The sequence below is a fragment of the Silurus aristotelis genome (genome assembly GCF_946808225.1).
Source record: "Silurus aristotelis genome assembly, chromosome: 1".
In the NCBI taxonomy this organism is placed as follows: Eukaryota; Metazoa; Chordata; class Actinopteri; order Siluriformes; family Siluridae; genus Silurus; species Silurus aristotelis.
This window is the reverse complement of record NC_139574.1, coordinates 35,800,502-35,820,120: the sequence shown is the minus strand read 5'-3', so window position 1 is coordinate 35,820,120 and position 19,619 is coordinate 35,800,502. Positions and strand designations below refer to the sequence as shown.

At 36.0% G+C, this 19,619-nt stretch overlaps 1 protein-coding gene across 4 annotated transcripts in view; it reads right to left on the bottom strand.

The window, feature by feature from the left end:
- spaca6 (sperm acrosome associated 6) overlaps window positions 1-14,568 on the bottom strand; it is a 39,478-nt gene extending 24,910 nt beyond the window's left edge. For 2 of the 4 annotated variants that reach the window (XM_083538547.1, XM_083538549.1), the window contains exon 1: window positions 14,090-14,564. The gene's annotated coding sequence lies outside the window, so the exon portion shown is untranslated. Of the gene's footprint in view, window positions 1-11,592; window positions 11,690-14,089 lie in introns of all 4 variants that reach the window. The other 2 variants (XM_083538546.1, XM_083538548.1) reach the window with 2 other exon arrangements.
- Window positions 14,569-19,619: the final 5,051 nt, after the last annotated feature.

Sequence of the window (19,619 nt, the reverse complement as noted above, 5' to 3'; positions counted from 1 at the left end):
TTCTAGAAAGGGGGTTCTCAAGATAGGTCAATCAAACAAGGCACAGAACCACTTGCAGGCTTTTAAGTGGGACTAAAAGATAATACATACAGGTTGGTTTTGGATAAACTCAAGAAGCAAGCACGCCATTAAAATAAGGAGTATACTGGGAGTATACTTAATTTTAGATTTAGGTTTGCGTATCTTTATTCGGAGCTAACATTATTGAAATATTATAGGTTTTGTATTACAGCGCTTTCACTATTATTCGTAAAGTCCCTTTTTTATATTAACATTTTAACCGAGAGAGAGAGAGAAATACTGTTATTTTTGTATGTAGTCAGTATGGGAAGGGTGGATAAGTGGATAAATGAAAGATAAATGGATTTAGATCAATAACATACTCAAGAGATATGTGTGAACGTGAGACTGAATGAGTGGAGGAGTGCGAGAGACAAAGACAGAGAGAATTATTTTAACCTTATAAGCATACTTACATATTTTTAGAGTCTGGTCCCTATGGTTATGTTAACTAAATGTAGATAAATCCAGGGGGCAGCAGGTGAGGAAGAAAGAAGCAGAAAGCAGAAATCTGTTATAGTACAATAGGGGGTGGAAAAACAATCTCTGAACTCCTCGTTTTAACCTTTCATCATAAAAATCATAAACTTTGCTGAATAAACAAGACCATACAAACTTTTATTTCTTTTTTTTTACTGTATTCTGTAAAGCTCTGTGCAGCTGGGGATAATTCCACATCAACAGCCTAAAGATCCATGTCATTTTTCCTTGCCACAGTCACCACTGGCTCACTCATTAGGGACGCTATATAAATATAAAAAATGCTGTGGACATCGTTTTAATTATTGATAACTTGAATATTATATGTAGTTTGTCATGAAATGCAGACTGGTTGCTTTGAAACAACATGATCTAGTATATACTGAGCAGATATTCAAAATGTGCTCATACTACTTAAGTAGAATCCTTTTGAACAAGTTTATGTAACTGTTTGTACATAATTATTTAAACAAGAAATTGCAAAAAGAAGTCATTTATAAGTCATCTCTGACCTTGTGATGATTAATCCCAGCACCACCCACCATATTTCTGCTTTTGCATGCTTCATGCCGACCTTGATTTCTTGCTCAGATTTGACAACTTTCTCAGAGCAGTTTTATGACTAATTACTTATTTTTTTTGTACAGCACTTTTAACAGAGGACATGTCACAAAGTGGGTTGATAAAATTAAATTGCTGACATAAATGTTTTTATTAATACATTTATTTTGATAAGTTTATCCCTTATAAATGAGTCAAAGGTGACAGTGGTGAGGAAAAACTCCCTGAGATGATATGAGGAAAAGGTCCAGACTCAAAAGGCATCCAATCCTCATTTGGGTGACACTGGATATTGCGATTATAAATAATTCCCTTATATAACTGTGTATGCAGAAATTCATAAATGACCTAGAATTACCTAGAAATTCATCATAGTTTTAACATGAAATGTATTCTGTATTTGAGTAAGCTGTTCACTGATGGAGACTTCAGGGCAAAACAGGTTATGGCAATTGTAGCCCTAACCCATTGTAGCAAAACTGCAGTCCAAAGCCATGTTCAATGCTTTCTATGTGATACCATACACAGTTGTCTCATCTTTAGGTTTTCTATGTAAACAAATACTCAGCAGCAATTTTTTTCAAGTGAAGTGAAAACAACTAAAATAAGCACCAGGATGGATCATATAGAAAGCAAGTTTGTTGCTGGATCAAATAAAAGCAATGAACTAAGAAATACAGTTTATTTCCTTCTACTGAAGATTTGTTTATTTTTTGTCTATGACAGCATTAATAATCCACAGTCCATCAGATAAATCAAACACAAATGTCCTCACAATTGCTTGAAAACAGAATGTGCAAGAACTGTGGCATTTTTTATATAAGCAGATTAACTTAAATGTTGACTAGCCCATTCACCTTTTTATCCCCACCATTTTTCTAACACCACACATTTTATTTTAAATAGTGAAAATAATGTCACCACCAGTGTCAATTTTGTATGCAACTAGGGATTCTTTTTGCATTATATTTTATTGTCACTGCTAATTAAAGGATTAGGAGAACAGTGTCACACTTTGGCTTTATTTTCAAGGCAAACTTGTTTCATGTCTTAATAATTAAGAGCATGCTAAGGAGATTGAATGCAATGCTAAAGTAGTAACTACAATAATAATGTAGAATGTAGGTGCTAGAATTGGGAATGGAACAGGTGATGAACAAGATGGAGAAAATATTTGGACACGACCAAAACAATTTGTATGTGCTTTTTGAACATCCTATTCCACATATTGTCCCCATTTATGCTCATTCAGCCATAAAGGCATTAGTACAGTCAGGTAATGATGTAGGGCAAGGAGGCCTGGGGTGCTGTCAGCGTTCCAATTCATCCCATTTCATCCCTCTATAGCAGGCCATTCAAGATCTTCCACCCCAACTAATATAAAGCATATCTTCATGGAACTCTTTTTGCACATAGCTGCATGTCACACTGGAACAGGTTTGGGTCTCCTAGTTCAATTGATGGGAAAATTCAGTGCAACCATATGCTAAGACATTCAATATGATGGTGTGCCTCCAAATTTGTTTGGGGAAGAATATATGCCTGAAAAATATCAGCTTTATTTGTGTACTTTTTTACCAATGGGCATTGTCCTAAAGCGGCTGCAGAACTTTTAAATTTAGTGCCTATAAGTTTGTTCCTTTTAAGTTTATCACTAAAGAGCGAGCCACTGGCGACCGTGGGAAGGAAAAACTCTCTGAAATGGTATGAGGGAAAAATTAGAGAAGTATTGTAGTTCCATCAAAAGTCAAGTGTCTCAAAACTTTTGTTTATATAGTGCATTTATCATTATGCCTATATTTTGGTTAGCTACAGCACTAAGTATAATGAGTTCATTCTGTTGCTATTTTGATAGGTACAAGCCATGCATGCTGTTGTTACTTTCATGGTCATAAATCATTACGCTGTGATAAGTCAAACCCGCTTTTGGTCCGAAAATGTTTTTGCTCTTAAAGATGTGTCAAGCAGATTATGCAAATGATATATAAGCCCTAGGCCAAGAGTCTTTCATTTTTTCCACACATACAGTATAAATTTTAAACCAAGTCAGCTAAACATCACATTAATATAGTACTTTATAGGTTTTTTTTCCTTCGACTGCTCAGTTAAAAAAGCATGTGTATCATTGTCTATATTAATCATTTGCTTTAAATTTGTTTTGCTTTATTAATTAATATTTATTTACGTTTAGCAACTATTTTAGTACGTATATCAAGGGACAATACTATAGAAATAAGACTTGGATATATTTTAAAGTAGTCAATGTGAAGCTTGTGTAACAGTACAGATTTACTATCCTCTGAAAATATCTCAATATACAGCCATTATTATCTAAATAACCTGCAACACAAATGAGTACAGTCTAAGTAATAACAGCTGTATGTTGTTGCTGTAACCATGCAACACCACGTACTATTAATCTTGTTCATGTTATTGTCTGCTTGACAGGACCATAAAAATGTTGTATTTTGTAGAGCAGTTAAAATTTGGTGATTTGAGTACAATTCTCTCATAATGACCACTGGATGTCCAATATGGCCCTTTATTGCAAAGAACTCTCTGGAGATTTGAGAATTGTTGCTCTCCCCAAAGGTGGCTGAGGCTATAAGCAGATCAGTAACACCCTGAAAATGAGTTACGGTGGCCAGGGTCATACAGAGGTTTTCCACAATGGGTTCCACTCGAAATAAGCTTTGCAAGGGTCGATCAAAGAATATGAGTCCTCGTGCTGTGTGTCAGGTGCGGAACAGATACGAGTGCTGCCAGCATTGCTTTAGATGTTGTATAAGTGAATGGTCTGCTTCTCAGTGCTCACTCAATTCCCCACACACTGCAACAAGTCGGTCATCATCCCAGAAGGAAGCCTTTTCTAAAGCTGGCTTACAAGAAACAACTTGTCTTGCTGTATTCAAGCACATTAATGAAGTTGAATAGAAGGAAAAAATGTGGTTAAAACAAAGGCCATTCAAGAATTTAGGGAGATTCACAAAAAGTGGACTGCAGCTCAAGTCAGTGCTTCAAGAGCCTCCACATACAGAGGTATCCATGGGCTACAACTAAAGCATTTCTTGTGTCAAGCCACTCCTGAACCAAAGACAACGTCAGAGGTGTCTTACCTGGCCAAAGGACAAAAAGGACTGGACTGTTGCTCAATGAGCCAAAGTCGTCTTTTCAAAAAAAAGGATAGAAAATGTTGCATTTTATTTGGAAATCAAGGTCCCAGAGTCGAAGAATCCAAGTTGCTTGAGGTCCAGTGTAAAGTTTGCACAGTCAGTGGTGGTTTGGGGAGTCATGTCATCTGCTGATGTTAGTCCACTGTGTTTGGGCAAGTCCAAGGTCAGCACAGCCGTCTACCAGGAAGTTTAGAGCGCCCAGCTTTATGGAGCTGCTGATTTCATTTTCAAGTAGGATTTGGCACCTGCCCACACTGCCAAAAGCACCTAAAGTTGGTTAAATGACCATGGTGTTGGTGTGCTTGACTGGCCAGCAAACTCACCAGACCTGAACCTATTTTGTCAGGAGGAAAATACGAAAACAAGATACAAGATTCGCAAAAATGCAAATGAGCTGAGGGCTTCCATACCACCTCAGCAGTGCCACAGACTGATCACCTCCCTGCCATGCCGAATTTAGGCAGTAATTCAAGCAAAAGGAGCCCTGACCAAGTATTGAGTACATATACACTAAATAAACATACTTTCCAGAAGGCCAACAATTCAGTAAAAATGTTTTTAAAATGGTCTTGTGAAGTATTCAAATCTTTTGAGAATTGGTGTTTTTTTTTTTTTTTATCAAATGTGAGCCCAAATGATCAAAATTAAAAAAAATAAACACTTGAAATATATCAGTCTGTGTGTGATGAAACTATATATATATATATATATATATATATATATATATATATATATATATATATATATATATATATATATATATATATATATATATATATATATATATATATATATGGAACCTTGACACTCTCAGCCTTGACACTACATTTGGAACCGGACTAAGAGTAACTGTGTGCTTGCGCATTGATTGTTTTGATTGTAGATATTGGATTGTTGGCATTTAAAATAAACTGCATGCACATATCGTAAATAGTAAGGGAAAACCATTGTAGTCCGTTATAGTCTGTTTGACTATAATTGTGCTATCAGCAAACCTGCAGAGTGAAAGGCATACAGTCATCAATTTGACTGGTTGTGTGCCAAAACAATTTGCACAGCAGTTGGAATGTGTAAATATGCACCCTTCAGAGTCATGATTACAAATCTTTGTGTTCGTTCAAAAATCACATCAGCCTTTTAGCACACAGAATAGCATGTAATTTCAAATCTCTTAAATGCAAAAATGTTGTGAATTAGAAAAAAAAAGCAGCCATACGTTTCCTGGACTCTTTCAATTGTCTGTTTTTTACTACTGCGGTCAGGATAATCATTTGGTTTGAGTATTGAACATTTGTGGAATGCGCCCCTGTATTTAGAGGTCGCCAGTGGTGATCTTGTGTACATTGTGCTAAAATTTTTTGGTAAAAAGCTCCAAAGTTTTACCTAAAGAGGTATGAACCATCACACAGTTAGCCGTTTGAATTCAATGAGGACATTACGATATGCTGGTTGTTTCTGACATGAAACAGCCTTTGTGTTCTGTGCTGCTATGATGCCACCGACACGGCCCTGATGCATCTGTCTTTGAAATAAAAATCTGCAGGAATGTTCTGCCGACACATATGAGTGCCTAAGGGCAACCTATTGCATCATGTCATTAGTTCTTGTCTCAGACGGAATGACGCAATCTTTTAATGCTTCTTGGGTCAAAGACCTGCCAATGTCACTGTCAAACAGCGGTTGGTGCAATGTGCTTTTTACTTGGTTCCATTATGATAAAAACTTGGCAGTGGTAAAGAAACATTACCAATTCCCAATTTTTAACCCACAGTCAGAAAACATTTGTCAAACAACTACAAATACCAAACTCCTTTTCCACATTAACAGGCCTGGACATTTGCTTGATGTGCTGTCTGTAAGATATCTCTGACCACTGCATCTCTTGCTGCAAGCATAAGGGTCAGTATCAAGTGTGTTAATGTATAACAATTGTTAAATGTTTTACAAACCATCATATTATGTATTTTTTTTATATTCAAGCTGCATGCATCACAGCTTGTTCTATGCGTGAAGCATTTTCAGACTGAACAACTATAATACAAAGTAATAAGCCGATTTCTACACTGAAAGCAATGATTTAAAGCCTCTATCATATCTTAGCTTTATGAATTTGTACTTTTTATTATTATTTTAATTCAGACAAAAAGTGTCTAAATATATATGCAGTTCAAGTCAATTAAGGTCTAAGTCACAAAGTGACATACATTTGTCAGTGCCAGACATACCCTCAGGCACAGACATTCCAGACTGGTCATCGATCCCCAGGTACATAACCTGAGATGTAAACATCTGCTCTCCAGTTTCCAGAGAGTGCACATGGCATGCTTTTGAACCTGTCTCAAATAACTCACTGTGTATCATCGTTACCTTCTTCTTCCTGTCTCTCCTATTCCAGGATGACAGACTGTACATAACAGTATCTGATATATAGCACATTTGCAATAAGGACCTGACACGGCAGTGCAGGATGATTGTTGAATAATTTGATAATTGTTATGTTATAAAATATCCTTATAAAATACTGCTTTCTTTCAATACCATAAATCATACTCACATTTAAAGGAATGTACTGCACACAGAAATAGTATTCACTGGATATACCAGTGTTACAGAGTGATACTGTTGCATGCTAAATTTATACTATAAAACACAAATATTGTCTTGAGTGCCTATAGCGGAAGAAACAACATTTGGCAGATCTGTAATGTCAAAACAGATTCAGTTCTGGTGAGGTTTTTTGTTTTGTTCTGTTTCAACACAATCAAAGCCCCTCGCAATAGATGTGGATATCAAAACAACAACAATATGTTCATTAACCTTAAATTTTAAGTTAAACAGAAGCATGAATCATATATTAATACCAGCTATGGTGCAAAAATGAGCAATCCACATCGCTGCATTTATGTAACACACAGACAAACACACCTCTCTCTTCACCACTCTCATGGTCTACCCCAACACCTTAAGGTTTCAGACCTAAGCATGGAGGACAAGAATACAATTTAGAAATGTGTGGGCTGCCATGATGAAGGTAAAGAAAAACCGAAGAAGTTAAAAAAGGAATTAATAATAAATTTAGGAATTATTATTGGTCACCTAAAATGTTTACCCCTACCATATTTGCTGTCACATATACACACAAACACACAAAGCAGCAGAGTCTACTTGATTATAGAAATGTACAGTAGCAGTCAACAGAAAAAAAAAATGTTCAATTGCACATTAATACTGAAGACATCCAAACTATGAAACAACATGTATGCGATAAATTTTTAATTACCTAGAATATGTTTTGTATTTTCAATTTTTCAAAGTTGCCACATTTTGCTTCGATGACAGCTTTGCACACTCTAAAGTCACAAAACTCTCAAATGGATTTAGATTGTGAAGGCCAGATCATTTGATGCAGCACTCCCTCCCTCTCCTTGTTCAACAAACAGCTCTTACATAACCTAGAGGTGTGTTTGTGGTCACTGTCCTGTTGGAAAACAAATTACGGTCTCAGTAAGTGTAAACCAGATAGGATGGCATGTCTCTATGACTCTATGCTGGTGAAGTGTGCCCTAAATTTTGACTAAATCACCAACAGTGTTACCAGCAAAGCACCCCCACATCATCACACCTCCTCCATGCTTCACAGTGGGAACGACACATTCAGGAACTGTCTGTTCACCCTCTGTATGTCTAACAAAAACATGGTGTTTAAAACCAAAAATCTCAAATTTCAAATCAGACCAACAGACAGTTTTCCATTGATCTAATGTTTATTCTTTGCCCAAGTAAGTTTCTTTTGGTGGTTGTTCTTTTGAAGTAATGGTTTCTTCAATGTTGTTCGACTATTAAGACCTGACTTACGCAATCTCCTCTGAACAGTGGATATTGAAATATGTCTGCCAATTATTCTTTCCCAGAAGCATTTATGTAAATCAGCGGTTTCTGAGGCTGGTAATTCTAATAAACGTATCATCTGCAGCAGAAGTAGCTCTTGGTCTTCTTTTCCTGGGACGGTCCACATAAGAGCCTGTTTCATCATAGTATTTGATGGATCTACTACACTTGTAGATACATTTAAAGTTAATTTCCTATGGTTATGATGAAATGTCTTTTCTCTTTGCTAAACTTTGTTTCTTGCCATAATATGGATTTGTACAGTAAGTGTAGTAGCACTAATAGGGCTTTTGACTCTGTACTCACCATTTCCTTTGTGCAAGACAACTGATGGTCTAAAGCCCATTAAGGAGGCAATAATTTGTCACAAATTAACTCTTGAAAAGGAACAGCTGTGAATTGAAAATCATTCCATTTGACTACCTTGTGAATCTGATGAAAGAATGGCCCAAGCTGTCATCAAAATTAATTGTAGCTATTTCTTTGATCTAGAACATAGTGTTTCAAAGTTTGGATGTCTTTATTATTAATGTACAATGTTAAAAATATGTTTCATATGTTCATATGTTTTTACTGAAGACTGGAGACATTTGAGTCTGAGATCAATAGATGAATATTAGATGAATTTCACCTTTAATTTCTTTTGTATTTACATCCATACAAACAAAATAAAAACATAGAATATTTCGTTTCAAACCACCCAAGCTAAAGTACAGGAACAGAAAATCTTGAAGCTCAAACTAAATGCTTTGTTGTTTGTATATTGTCTTGTAGTAACTGCATCAAGCCTATAATTTATTTACCAAACTGTTGGTATCTTTTTTGTGATGCTTTTTACTTAAACTTCTTACTTCTTTAGGATGCAGAAAGTATGCACACAATCCTTTTTTTGAGTTGGTAGTGTGGTTTGGGTCAGTGTCTTGTTGGATGACAATGAATCTCCAAAATCATTTGAACGCATGTTTCTCTAAATATGCAGACAAAAGATTCCATTTGAATTCATCTTGCTGGTACCATTATGAGTTAATCAATAAAGATTAGTAAGCATGATACAGCAGCCAATATAAACACTTGACACTACCATCACCATGTTTTACAGATGAGTTTGTATTTAGATCATGAGCAGATTCTTTATTTCTCCACACTTTAGCTTTTTCATTACTTTGCTAAAGGTTAATCATGGTTCTTAGTTTTTTTGTTTTTTTTTTGTTAGGTGTTTTTTTTTTTTTTGTTTTTTACAAATTCCAGTATTTTCTCCTGATTCTTACTCCTGATTCTACTATACTGTTAGTCTTCAGGCTAACTGTTCAAATATTAGATTGTCATACAAAGAACATTCCAAATTGTTTTATTCAATGTTAAAACAATCAATCTAACAGGACACACCTCGAACACCTGTCATAATGCAGTATTTGTGTTTGCATAAAAATTGGGTGGTCTGATACATAATGCTCTCATTTCTATGTCATATAACACATTTACATATAAGTATTGAACATTAAATTAATTGGCTTTGCTATTCCATTAGTTTTGGAATTGGGACTGTATATAGATTTTCTCCCAGACAATATGCCTTATATACATTAATAAAGATATCTAATAATATCAGCAACAACAACAAAAACAGTAATAATAATAATTATAATTATAATAATAATTAACTATTATTATTGTTATAAGAATGAATACATTTATTTGTTTTTCTTTTTTTTTTTTGTTTATTTAAAGAGTAAGACATTGTATTAAATTAAATAAATATACGTTCTCATGAGCATTATTTTCATATTCAGCAGTACAGGTAGTACAGTATTACAAAATATTTGGCATATGGCCTCAGAATCTCAGGTTTCTAAAAAATTAATAAAAGCGAAAGAGACTTTACCATGTGTACCCTAACCTGAAAAAATAATTAGACTGCACTGCAGTCACTGACGACTGAAAAACTTCTTTGAAGTCTGAACTCCAAAATTAGACCACATGTGTGTATTGCTAAATATTTACTACATCTGTCATCAGAAATAATACACAGACTTCAGCTGGACATGTTTGCTTTCAAATGAGAGGATGTGTAGTGATCAGGCAAAAATGTTTTAAGCATTTCCATGTGAGATGAGCAAAGAAGCTAAATTAATATATCTTGACTTACAGTATTATTTTCACACACTGGTATTTATTAATGTTATTTAAAGGCGTATAACCTTGTGCTTTTTGTATGTTTGGTGAATATGAGTCGGGTTTGCAATTAAATTCAAATCTCACTACTGTAGCGGAAATCTTGCATTCATTGCATTCTTCTTGCAGGCAATCACGACAGTCCAAAGCAAAGTGGTGGAGGAGCAGTAAAAGCAGTTAGCAAATATTCTACTAAATGTTCTACTGGATGCACTGGCTTGCTTATGCTGCTGCAAGCTACTCCATTGCCCATGTCACTGCTTATTGCATGACCAATTATTTTGAAACTGCCTGGTAAAAATCTATTGCTTAGACACCTGCTTTTGTCATTTCAGCACTATTTATCAAGGGCCACTGGCAACTTCATGGACCAAGGCTTCTGTTTCCTTTATTTTGTGAAAGGCCTTGTTGAAACACCAAGCAACAAACTTAAACTGTTTAGCATCATGCTGTCCAAACAACTTCCATTCCTTTTCAAAACGTAATCGTGTTCACAATTTGTTCCTAAAAAAACAAGAAGCAATTGACCTTGCATTAATTGCAGAGGTCATGAATCATTATCTATCGACCTCAGCACTAGAACAAATCATTTATTTTTACTGAATGTGACATATATTCTTTAAGGAGAAGTTTTACCAGAAGGTTTTTTGGCATTTATAAAAATACTTTTTATCGGAAAAAAGTATTTTTATATTTAAAAATGTGTCATAGTCCACACAGCTGACCTTTTGATTTACTCCCTTTCCTTAAAGCAGCATACTGTTTATCCTATGCCAAACAAGTGTTGCCCACACCAATTATCTGCATGTAAAGTGAAAGAAATGTGCATTTAATGTGAACAGAATTTCCTTCATAGTAAGGAGTGTTCACATATCAAACCACCCAGGGCAGTTCCTAACAATAAAAGATCTTCAGAGATCTCTAAGGATTTCTGGACAAATTTTAGTGGGTGATTAATTCTAAGGGTGAGTATAATGCCAGCACCATTTACAACTTTTCCATATGAAGGTTGCAACATCCTATTATGAATACCAAAGCAGACAAGGCTTATCGATGCATAAAATCCATTCATAATCCATTTAAAATCATTAATAGTAAATGCAGGTAAATCTGAACCCAAAGTGTGGAAATATTTTGTCATAAAAACATGCTGAACTTTTTACCTATTGACTTTATTTTCATGATGTGACTATGATACAGGTAACAGAGTACTCTTGGAAGAATGACAGCACTGGCTTGTAAATACCAAGAGACTTACCTTTGAACAAGCCAGGTGAACTGTTCTTTCACTTCACCATCACTTATCTTCCAGGCTCCAAAAGGTATATGCCCTTGCTTGAGTTTATTCCTCAACCCTATTACAGATCATGCAGAAGCAGCATAAACAAACCTCCCCAAATCAATTAATCAAATCATAATTCATTGGGACTATTACAGCAGACAACAACCAGGAAATTACCCAAACTAACTGGAACATGCCCTCACAGCCCTTCTGCCCAGTTTCCAAGATTTTGAGAGAAGTGGATGATTTCTATGCATGCATCAACAACCACAGGCCATCCTAATCAAATCTTTCATTTAGTCAAAATGGGATAGTAGTGGGCTTATATTATCACATATTTACAAATCCATTTCTTTTTGCCCAGACTGTATTAAAGCCAAAGTCCCTAGGCATCATCCTGATGGGACTCTACTCTTGTTAACAGCACCACTGGTTTCATATTGCAGTGGACTTTATCACAGACCGTACGCCCTCACAATAACACACAGTCATTCTAGTTGACCATTTTTCAAAATCCCTGCCTCATACCCCTGCCACCTTTACCTTTACACTACGAAATGACAGCCTGTTTTCAACCCAGTGTTCAAATATTTTATTTTACCAGAGGATATTGTGTCAAACAACAGAGCTCAATTGTCCTCACACATGTTGGGGTCCATTATGAAAAAGTTCATCACAGTGGGTTTAGACTTAGGTATCACCCCTCAAACTAATTAGAGCAAATGAAAATATTGAAAATTCAGGAGGACTGATCTCAAAATCTCCCATGGGCCCAAATATGTCAAAAACATTGGGTCATTTAGCTCCCCTATTTCCATAGAGCATAACGCCTTCTGTAGAAGCAGACACATTTTGGAGAATACCTATCAAATGTATACTATGGATTTTTCTATAATTTTAGTTCTGTGATAGAATTACAATTTGGGTTAAATTATAGAAAGGTTTTGTGAAATCAGCAAAACTCACAGAATAGAACCCTGTTATGTATTTGTGGTATTTTAGTTTCTTTATAACTAATGTTTTCCAATTACAGCTTCACGGTTATTAATGAATAAACTGCTGAAAAGTATATTGTTCTTGGGCATTGGATCCTATAATACCTGGGTTACAGAGTTGGTATTTTCCTTTGTACAATATTTGGCATTAAACACTAAAATATTAATGTCAAAATGTACCACTGACAGCATACATTTTGAAATGCCACAAGGTGATTTATTACAGTATGGTGCTGATTTAATTTGTCATCTTAAGCAAGCCAATGGAAGGTACAGCTGGGACAATTGGAACATCTATTCCTGTGTCATTTGCATATCATGAACTATGACAGCATGAGTGCAACAAGCACAGTCATGTGATGTCAATTTTCCATTTAAAAAATGCTGTAGCCTTGAACAGCCTTCTGCTCCCTGTATACTGTATACAGTGTTCTATATATAATCATAGCCATTGCTAAATAATCTATAAAAAGTCATAGGCTTTGAAAGCATCCCTTGTTTCATTGCCATCTCAGATAAATGATGTCACATTCTGAAAAGTCTCTATGCCATGAAATATGTCATGAATATTACTAATATGGCATGAGCAAGAGAGTTGTTCATACACACTGTAAAGTTCAGACCATTTCATGTAGATACAGTTCAATATTTTATGCATAGCATAACACAGCACAGCACAGGAACTTTTATGGGCACAACAAAGTAGTATATAGAAGTATAGTAGATTTTATTATATAGAAATATAGAAACAGTGACAACCAGATGACATGGGGAAATAGAATGTGGAGAAAAGGATGGAAAGATATGGAAGAAGGCATCAAAGATTCTTATGGAAAACTCTGCTTCCCAAACACCAGAAAATCATTATAATTAGACACTGTTTATTTCAGTTCGTAACTACAACCAGGCAAGTGTGGTTAGCCATAACCTTTTGAAAGCACAGTAACATGGGAACTGAAGGATCACGAGAGGAGTGGGGGAGGAGGAGCAAAACAATGGATCGCACTTTAAAAAAAAAAGACTAATATCAAGCACCAGAGATTACAGCTACAGTTAGTAAATGGAATCATCAATCTCTGCAAATAGTTAAAAAATAACTAAACTCACATGTGGGTCTACAAGTATGCTCGGGATATATAGGCTACATCATGAGGCCATCTTCAAATTGTATTATGCTGAAGTTACAGTAAATAAGAGTCTTTATATCTGGACCCGAGCCCATGCAAATGCAATGTACTTCTCTAACTAGAATGCCTATGTTACCTGTTTATTCAGACCAATAATTGAGCATGAAAGAAGTGTGGTGATAGGAGAAGGAAGAAAAATGGCTCAGGGTGCCCACATGGATGGCCTTTCTTACCATTACGAGGAAAATATGCACTGATATGCTCGAATGGAATATCTGGAGAATATTTGCCAAGGAAAAATAGGGCGAGGGGTTGCAAATAATGTATAATAAATTGAGAAATACTAAATACCGTGAAGAAGGAGAAGAAGGAGAAGAAGGAGAAGAAGAGAAAAGCTGTGGTTTCAATTCCAGCATGGCTGTCCATCATCCCATGTTCCTCCCTGACTTTTTTTTTTTTTTTTGCTCTCTCCTATTAATCACAGTCCTCTTTGCTGGATCCTGCTCTCTTCTCGGGCTCCTTCTCTGCTTGTGCTTGTTCTGTCTCTCTTTCGCTCTTCATCAGCCTCTTCGCAGACATCTCTCTCTCTCTCTCTATCTCTCTCTCTCTTTCTCTCTCTCTCTCTTTTTCTCTCTCTCTCTCTCTCTCTCTCTCTCTCTCTCTCTCTCTCTCCTTCTTTCTTCCATTCCTTTATGGATTAAAGGGAGGAGGGAGAGAAAATTTATACTGTAAAAGAAAGGACAAGCGAGAAGGATTCAAGTGGAGACCAAATCTGAATGAAAAGCATGCCTGCCCAATAAGTGATAGAGCAGAGAGGGGGGTGTTAATGTGAAAGCAGGAAAGGACAGGGAAAAGGGGGTGGCTTAGGAAGAAATATCTTAGAGGGAGGAAAAGAGGAGGAGTGTATCAGAGAGGGGGACTCGCCCTCCCACTTTTGACTTCATATTTTTTTTCTACCCCAAAATTTCCACTCTTTTGTAGCAGTGATGTAGGGAATTATATTTTATTTTTATTCTATTTCATATTAATTCAGCAATTATTATATACATTACTGGGGCACTGAACTGTAGCAACAGAGACAGTGAGAAGCACAGATTTGGACGAGAAGCGGTCTTGAGGGATTAAATGCAATAATGAAGATAAATATGTGTGCATAATCTAAATATTGAAATATTCAGCTAAAGTAAAGTTCCTTAATTATATATTAAATAAAAGGCAACTAGAATTAAAGAAGAGGTGTATAATATTCATGAGAATTAAGTTCAACATATAAAGCTAACTTGTTTATCATGAAATATTTTATCAATCCAAAATAGCCAGTGCTGAACAATGAATTCTATGCGCAAAAAAAATCTCAGTAAAAAAATAAAAATAAATAAATAAATAAATCGGACGCTAAGGACAAATTGATTGACATTTACAGTACATTTTTGTACTGTATCTGTGTTCATTTAAGGCATTTATTTACAAACTAAGAACAATTACATATTTAAGAAGGCCAGACCATGAGCATGAAGCCAAAAAGCCATATTCAACCTCAAAATCAATTTCAGTTTCTCCTTGAAAGCACTTAAACAACTGGAAAGGATAAAACACACCACACTTTATTCTACGTGCCTTGAATGATGCAGATGCCTGAAATGGTGCTGTACATATAAACAAGCAGATAAAACAAAAGAAACACAGAAAGAGAGAGAGAGAGAGAGAGAGAGAGAGAGAGAGAGAGAGAGAGAGAGAGAGAGAGAGAGAGAGAGAGAGAGAGAGAGAGAATAAAGGGTGTGTTCCAGAGTGTCCTGTATGTTTGTGTGAGAATGAAGGAAGTAAGAGTGAATGTTTGAGGTTATAATGAAGTGTGAGAGGTAAGTATGCAAGTGTACAGTGTGCTTATCCTGCTGCTGGTTTTGAAAGGGCATGGTTATTGATCACGTTAATCTCACTGTGAAATCAATATGTTTTTCAAGATAGAGTGTGCTGTGTGTGTGGCATTAGCCCACACAATCTTTATTGATACAAGAACCCTAAAGTGGCCCATTTTAGTCAATAACGACACAACCTGAGAAATATGAAACTGAACCAGTAAAATATTTAATAACTTTTTTACAGACCAGAAATATAGCATAATTTAGATTACCAAACTCTTACCGTACCTGGATTACTGGAAGTCGGCAGACCCTCGTTAAAATAGTAGGTGTGTTTGGGATGTAAAAAAACGCAACCACGAAAATGCCAGATAATATTCTATTGTACTGCGTAAATTAGGCAAACTGAAGGGGAAGGAAAAAATGTAAAACAACATGGCTACAATATGGGGTGGAGGAGGTTGTTGGGGCATCATGCTGACACTACCAAGAACTGGATGTTTCACCAAAATAGATAAAAGTAGATTTTAAAAAGGGGAAAGCAGTACAACAAAAACCCTTATGACTGAGGCTAATGTGAATCTGCCAAGTATCTGGCAAGTATTGTTCACTCTTTGCATGTGAAAACAATTTTACATATTTGTAAACAGATCTGAAAAACCCAGAAAATTCAAGCCCCAATCATCCCACATTATGTGACAATGTGTTATGGTCTGATGCCCAACTACCCAACCCCAAAGAACACCAATGTGAGGCATGGTAGTGGCACACCATGGTCAAAATACTTTATATTAAACATTTTCTGACTTTGTGTTTGACTTTTTTTTATCATCATTGGTTCTCTAATTATGGTTTGGACATGTGCAGAGGAGGAACATGGGGTATATCGGTAGGAGAATGCTGAGGAATGGAGCTGCCAGGAAGGAGGAAAAGAGAAAGACCAAGAAGGAGGATTAAAGATGTGGTGAGGGAAGACATGCATGTAGTTGTTTTAAAAGAGGCAGATGTAGAGGACAAGGGGGATGGAGACAGATGATCCACTGTGGCGACCCCTAATGGAAGAAGACAGAAGAAGAAGAAGAAGATGAATTAGTTCTCTGATTGTTTTTGTGTTGTTTCCCCGGCTTAATTTTGCTCATACTCTACTGTGCTAATGATTAAGTTCATTTCAGTGGTTTGAATAAATCTCCTTCACTGATTAATTTATTAAAACAATATCATGGTAAAGGTGTTTTGTTGACCAACATCAGGCGATGCTAAAGTGTCTCTGTAATGCAGGCTTCTCCTATACATTATCAGAATATTTTTTTAAAAGCAGACTGATGCTAAACCCTACTGAAATCACATTCTCAATGAGCTTAAATCGATCCACCATCCCTCGTGATATAAAAGATGTGCATCAAGATTCAGGTGGTGGATTGAACATCATCTAGCTATCCAAACAGCTGAGTCATTATATTAAAGAAAGATTGTATGTCTTAAAAAAAATATTTAATGGGCCCTACTTTTGAAAACATCATCTTTGCTGGAGCAACCTGTACTCATCTGTGTAGATGTGAGAAATTCTTTGAATGTTGTAGGTGTAATTGAACAAAGGTGCAGATAATAAGTATGATAGTGACTGTGATCCTGTTTGGGGCTTTTGCAGTTTGTGGTGGCAAAGTTCGTGTTGTGTTGTGTTCAGAGAATAATATCTTTGGATATGTTTAGTAGACAGCCACATCTGGACACATGGTTCACAGTGGAGGGTCTGCCCAATTGTTGATAAACAAATCCTTTTTTTTATTCCTTAAACAGTCGGTTTATTGAGGATGAATCAATTTGGGTGGCATAGAAGAGGCTGATAGCTGAAGACACATAGGAAAGGGTGGAGTAATGGAAACTAAGTGCAAGAGAGAGTTTTGGGCATATGGCAGGAATTATAAATTGGGCGTCCTGGTAATTCATGATGTCCTTCCGCTAGGTTAACACATGGGTAATGTAGAAAGAGGATTAAACAATTAGGTCTACTATTATTATAATGCGATGTTGTTCTGATGCCATTTCCACACTAACACAGTACATTTTTGTTTAAAAACGCATAGTTTTCTCTCGGTTTTGGCCTTCCATCTACACTGAGATGCCGTAGCATTTTTAAATTGATCCCCAAAGTCGATAACTTTGAAAACAGCTTTTTCACATCTGATTGTGGACTATGAAAATGGAGGCTTTTAAAATCTATGACACATTTCACATTAGTCATTGCCACGACATTTCAAAGAGCCCAAAATAAATAAACGGCAGGCGGAACTGAAGGTGGAAGCGTCTTACGTTTTGCTCATGCGCAACACAGGGACATAAACTTTTTCAGACATTTCAGTGTGGATGAGCAGCTTTGCGAAACAATTGAAAACAAAAGAGTGGTTATGGAGATTTTTAGGTTTAAATTAATCTGGATTAGTGCACTCATGAAAAATAGGGAGGTCAGTGACAAGGTCGGTGGCTATGTGTGACCATGGTTGCTGTGGTAAGGGTACCTTACCTGTGGCCAGAGTTTGGGGTACTTTGGCTTGGGCTCATAAGAAGCATGAGGCATTAACTATTGGATGACTTGGAGCATACAGGGACACAAGTATATAGTATACCCTGAAGTAGGTGGTGTGTTTTGTGACTGCTGGGGTGTCCAGTTACAGGAGAGATACAGTAGAAGCCTACCTGATCAGATTATCTTTGAGGTCGAATAGGCACATATATTTTCTTCCTGGACATTATACAACAACTCTCACCTGTGTTGCTTAGCTATTAATCAATGTTTTAAGATGTAGCCACTGCAATTCGTCTATGTTCATTCTAGCACTGAGGCGATGGAGGCAATTTGAAGGTCAAATTACCTAACATTATCTAAAATCAATAGTCAGAATTTCTTAACCTGATATTTTGCCTTTGAAAAAATTCATGAAACCATTGCTACTAACTATTAATGTGTAAATGCTACCGTGGAGGTCTTGTTCCTGGTATACTTTAAAGGATTTAAAATTGTATTGACTTGTATCAGGGTGGAGATATACAGTATATTGGTCTAGCAATTCTAATAGTTTTAGCTATATAATAACTCAAAGCTATAAATTAAAGATTTAAGAAGCTTTCTTTTGAAGGTGCCAAGCACTTTGTAAGTGTTACATTCATAGACAGACAAAATTGTTTCTAAGCAAACACTGAAAAGCAAAGACTTACTTATAGGCAAAGAGATTTAGGGGTTGTAGCTTTACTCATGATGTGCATGCTCCAGGGTTCATGTTCCAGATTGTTTACATTTTATGGGGAAAATGTCCTGGAGCCATGATCATGATCAAATTTGATAATGGTTGGAACAAGGAGCAAACTTGAGGTTAAAAGTAAGCATTTTTAGCATGTTATTGTAACTGTTGGCCAATAGGGGCACTGTCACATGATTTGTTAGATCATCTTAGGTTATGGTCCTAAAGATGGTTACAAAGTTGGCTCAATATTCAAACTATTTCGTGTGTACGGAATTATTGTAATACATTGGTGAATGTTAAACTTAGCATGGTATAATGGTGAGATAATTTTTTTATTTTTATTTTTTAACAAAATCCAAGATGGCAGAAAATCTATTTAAGGAGAAAACATTATCATAGGACTTGTTTAAAGTAATGAAATTCAGGAACTAGCTTTCAGATTTTGGTTACATTTTCAAAATGAAGGAAAATGAACTTGCTTACAAAATAGGCACAAATTTAACCCAATGGTTTTACTAGAGCACTGGCAGCACTTGTCACCTTTGTCTACATGCTACTTTGGTGTTTTGCCCTCTAATTTAATCTTTTACAGCAGTGCAAATACACTGTTTGTCTAAAAGTGTTGTATGTCCCCCAACCATAGGATGTCCAATTTTCGATTACAGAATTGACCTTGCTCAAACATGTTCCAGCATGACAATGACCCTGTGGAAAACAGTCCATAAATTTGAATGGAATAACTTGTTTGGCCTTCATAAAGTTCTGAACCTTAACCCAGTGAAG